This window comes from Mastomys coucha, unplaced genomic scaffold (genome assembly GCF_008632895.1).
Source record: "Mastomys coucha isolate ucsf_1 unplaced genomic scaffold, UCSF_Mcou_1 pScaffold15, whole genome shotgun sequence".
Lineage (NCBI taxonomy): Eukaryota > Metazoa > Chordata > Mammalia > Rodentia > Muridae > Mastomys > Mastomys coucha.
The window spans coordinates 71,411,308-71,416,770 of record NW_022196897.1 but is presented as its reverse complement, the minus strand read 5'-3'; positions in this window follow the sequence as shown (position 1 = coordinate 71,416,770).

Sequence of the window (5,463 nt, the reverse complement as noted above, 5' to 3'; positions counted from 1 at the left end):
AAAAACCAAAAAAATCATGAATGCTCATTTGGGAGATAGCGTCAGTGCAAGCCCTACTCTTTCTCTTTTTTGCTGTATCCCTTGCTGAGCCTCAATCTCCACCATTCAGAGATTCATGTTGCTGTTTCCTCCCTGCTCTCTGTCTAAGGTGGTGCTCTGTCTCTCTGCTCTCTGCCTCTCTGTGGCGGTCTCTCTCTGTCTCTCTCTGTCTCTCTCTGTCTCTCTCTGTGTGTCTCTTTTACAAATCTCTCTGCAATTTGCAAAACAAAGCATGCTCACATTCCCTCCTCATCACCCCACCTATCTGAAGAAACCAGGCAAAATCTGGTTTAGCCTGGCCCTTTCTTTCAGCCGAGCCTTGGAGTGCTGCATGTACAGACACTTTCCCTGGAACACAAGAAACATCATTTGCCCACAGCTGAAAGGTATCTTACCCTAGAAGAAGTGACATTTAAGAGGTGCCATGAGGAGACTCAGGTACAGAACCTGAGCAGGCCAGAGGGGCACGGTCACAGTCTTACTGCTGACACACCATGTTCCAGTCAAGCCGGTTAAAGCCAAGTATGCTAAATCTCACTGGGCTCACAGTGACACCTAGCAACAACCTCTCTTTCACCTCTCAAAGCCAAACAGCAGTTCAATCAGAGGTCCTGTCCTGAGGAAGAATGACAATAGGCTTCCTGAAGGCTCCACCCTGTTCACTGGGCTTCCTCCTGCTGGAAGAGCCAGAGCTGCACAGGGTACAATTTAGGCAGGCCTGATTTATCATCCTCTAACTTTAGAATCTGGACTTACTTTAGTGTCTTCCTTTCCCTCATGGGGTCAAGCTTTAAGAGTAAAAGGGTCTTGAACCAAATCTAGAAATTTTAGATGAAGCTGGCTACCAACAAAGAGGTCCAAATCAAATGAGTTTAGAAGGCTGTGGACAAATAGCTCCAACAAGATGGCTGTCACATTGACCCACACAGAATAGCAGGCGCTCTCTATGGACCCTACTAGTTCACCATATTCCTTTCTGTGCTTTAGCTACATGTCTGTGATTGGGGCTGCTTGATTCCTGTAAACAAACCAAATATGGGCATGGTCCTTTAGTCATTTGCTAAAAAAACTGTTGGATGGTTGCTATATGCCAAGGACCACTTCAAATGCTGTGGGTTCAATAGCAGCATCAGATGGGCATAGTGGGACACACTTTTAATTCCAGCACTTGGTGGACAGAGGCAGGTGGATCTATGTGAGTGCAAGGTCAGCTAGAGTTCCACAAAGAGATCCTATCCTTAAAAAATGTTCTTTTGATTTTTTTGAAGCAGCATTTTTTCTGTATAACAGCCCTGGGTGTCCTCAAACTTGCTCTGTAGACTAGGCTGTCCTCGAACTCAGAGATAGACCTGCCTCTGCTTCGTGAATACTGGGATTAAAGGCATGTACCACCACCATCCAACTATTAAAAGATTATGTTTAAAAAAAAAAAACCAAATTTCTGTTTATACTCAATTAGAATAAACCAGACAATAAATAATAAGCCTAAAGAATAAATAACTTAAAAAAGTATATCAAGAGCCGGCGGTGGTGGCACATGCCTTTAATCCCAGCACTTGGGAGGCAGAGACAGGCAGATTTCTGAGTTCGAGGCCAGCCTGGTCTACAGAGTGAGTTCCAGGACAGCCAGAGCTACACAGAGAAACCCTGACTCGAAAAACCAAAAAAAAAAAAAAAAAAAAAAAAAAAAAAAAAGATATCAAGTGTTGTGTAATTTTTCTTATCACTGTGACAAAGTCCCTGATGAAGCAACTTAAAAGAGGAAGGATTTATATTCAGGTCTTGAAAGAAAGAAACAGGCCTGGAGAGATGGCTCAGTGGTTAAGAGCACTGACTGCTCTTCCAGAGGTCCTGAGTTCAATTCCCAGCAACCATGTGGTGGCTCACAATCATCTGTAATGGGGTCTGATGCCCTCTTCTGGTCTGTCTGAAGGTAGTGATAGTGTACTTGTACATGAAATAAATAAATAAATCTTTTTTTAAAAGATTTATTTAAAAAAAAAAAGAAAGAAAGGATGACAATAATTAAACAAATCAATGTTTTAAATGTATGAATATTCTTTCTCTTTGTTTCATGTCCATGAGAGATGCTAAGGCCTAACATCAGAAGTAGGGTAAACATTGCATTTGACCTTCATCATCCCACAGACTCTTCTCCCTCTCCACTGTAGCAGCCATGTTGTTTGTAGTTCAATCCCATTGGAAAGGCTGCCCTGATGAGTACAACACTATCCTTTCCAAGAGACAGCTTCAAGAGCCCTGACAAAAGCAATCACCCTATACATTCTCCAATGACCAGGCTTTTGACTCCAGTTATCTCAGACAGAAGAAGGAAATGTCTTCATTCCATGACTGGGTTATATAATGGTTGGAATATTAGATGTCCTCCAGGATCATGTGTTGAAGGGTTGATCTGCAGCTGGTAGTGCTGTTTTTCTAAGGGGATAGAAACTTTAAGAGGAGGGACTGTAGCCAGGCAGTGGTGGTGCACACCTTTAATCCCAGCACTTGGAAGGCAGAGACAGGCAGATTTCTGAGTTTGAGGCCAGCATAGTCTACAGAGTGATTTCCAGGACAGCCAGAGCTATACAGAGAAAAGCCCATCTCGATAAAACAAAAACAAAAACAAAAACAAAGGAGGTGTGACTGCACCAGAGGAAGAAGGTCCCTGGTGTAGGGTATCCTTAGGAGCTATACAGGTTACCCACTCCTGCCTGCTTCTTCTCAGCCCCTGTCCATTACAAGATGAGCAGCCCTGCTCTACCACCCTCTATCATAATGCTCTATCTTACCAAGGCCCCCAAAACAATAGAGCCAGCCATTGGACTGTAACGTCCAGGAAACATAAGACAAAATAAACTTGTCCTCATTTGTTTTCTAAGGTATTTTTGTCATGGTTACAAAAAGCCTAACTAACTCAGGTCACTTGTCAATGTGAAAGTAAATAACGTAGTCTTGGTTGGCCTAGAAGTCAACTTATAATCAAAACAAAACCAACCTGATTTAGGATGAAGCCACACTGTAGACAGAGCTTGAATCTTGATGGTATCATTAAGCCATTGAACTGGCCACTCCTCATGTCTCTACTTCTGGGTCCATGGCCAGCTACTTATCAGAAAAGGAAAAGGACACAGCAGAGAGGGTGCTAGGTCCTGAAGTGCTACTGAACACCCCAACAGTTTACAAGTACTACGGCTCCTTCTGCAGCTTGCAAAGTCCCTATTCTTACGTGGATGACTCAAGCAAGACTTTCTTCTGTTTTTAATTTTAAATTCTAAATTATTAAAGAGATAATACATGCACCAGGGCTTTTTTTAAGTACAAAAGGTTATACAGTAAAACATAAGTCCAGGGCAGGGGTCATAGCTTGGGGATAGAACACATGGACAATATTTGTGAGGCTCTAAGTTTGATCTCCCACATCCCTTTTAACAGAGAGAGAGAGAGAGAGAGAGAGAGAGAGAAAGAGAGAGAGAGAGAGACTCAGCTATCAAGACAATATCAAGAGCACCCAGGGCAAATACAAGATGATGTTGAAGGAGTTAGATTCTCCATGATTACTGGTGCTCATATCATATCCCCAAACTCATCTGATGAGCTAGAGATTCCAGTAGTCAGCTGTGTAAACCTAGTGTCAGGACCAGTCCCTGCCCTCCAGCCCAGCTTTCTAACCCAATTCATAATGCTGGCCAGCTTTTGTTCCTGTTTCCTCAGAGACTTCCAGAGACAGTCTCTGCATAGAATAATACAATGTGTGTATAATTGTATCAATATTTCATTCCAGGTATTTTTCACACAGGTGGTAACATACTGTTAAACTGTTGTCTCTTATTTTAACAGTATCTTTAACTTTTTTTAGTGTGTCTGTGTCTCTGTATGTATACACATGCTCCTGTGTCACTGCACATAAGGGATACCTTTGCACATGAGTGTGCATATACACAGAGGCCAGAGGACATCAGATGTTGTTTCTCAGGAAATATCCACCTTTTCTTTTGATATGGAGTCTCTCATTGGCCTGGAGCTCACCAAGTAGGCTATGCTGGCCTGCCAGAGATTTCAAGATAGCCACCTAGCTCTGAGATAAGAACTGTGTACTGGCTGGTTTTGTGTGCCAACTTGACACAGGCTGGAGTTATCACAGAGAAGGGAGCTTCAGTTGGGGAAGTGCCTCCATGAGATCCAGCTGTGGGGCATTTTCTCAATTAAGTGATCAAGGGGGTAGAGCCCCTTTTGGGTGGTGCCATCCTGGGCTGAAAGTCTTGGGTTCTATAAGAGAGCAGGCTGAGCAAGCCAGAGCAAGCAAGCCAGTAAGGAACATCTCTCCATAGCCTCTGCATCAGCTCCTGCTTCCTGACCTGCTTGAGTTCCAGTCCTGACTTCCTCTGGTGATAAACAGCAATGTGGAAGTAAGCTGAATAAACCCTTTCCTCCCCAACTTGCTTCTTGGTCATGATGTTTGTGCAGGAATAGAAACCCTGACTAAGATAAACTGTGTTCCACCGTGCTAGCTTTTTCTGTTTTGTAGGGATCAAACTTAGGTCCTTGTGCTTATGGAGCAAGCACTTTACCAACTGAACCATCTCCCCAATTTTTAATTTTTTAAAAAATGTGTGTGAGTATGTACATGCGTGCATTCAGGCAGGCGGGCAGGCGTGCGTGCATGTGTGTGTGTGTGTGGTATGTGTGCAAGTGTGCCATGTGGAAGTTAGAAGAGGATGTTGGATCCACTGGAATTGGAGTTACATACAGTTGCAAGCTGTCTAGTGTGGGTGTGAAGACTGAAGATGGGTTCCCTGGAAGAACAATATGCTTTCTTAACCAATGAGTCATCTCTCCAGCCACAAATTAGTATATTTAATTCTTTTCCATAAAATAACATATAGACTCTCATTCTTCTTTTTATTGTATTAAATTCAATGGCAGTTTTGAGCTATTTATATACTGAGTAGACTCTTAGTCCCTCATGCCTCATTGGTGACACTAGGTTCTTTGACTATATAGTAAGCAACTACAAACAAAGCTGCATTGCTCTCAGTCTACAGATATCCTCATGCACACTTCAAGAATAATTGCAGGCTCACTTCTTAAAATGTGAATTTCTAGATCAAAGAGTATGTACATCTTAAAGTTAATAGCCATTTATCAAACTGACCTTCAAAGCAGCCATACCAATTAACACCTGTACCCATGATAGATGAGAGTGCTTCTTTTCTCCACATTCTGGGGAGGCAAGCAACTCCTAGATTAACTTTTAAGGGTACACGGAAAGGAGCTGCTGGACTGTTAGATGACCCTTATCATGAATAAGACTCAGGTGCAGAGCAGTGAGCTGAAGGCTCTTGGGAATCCAATGACACCAGACTTGAATCTTGGCATTTTGTTTTACTTTTTGTTTTGTTATGTTTGTTTGTTTTGGTTTTT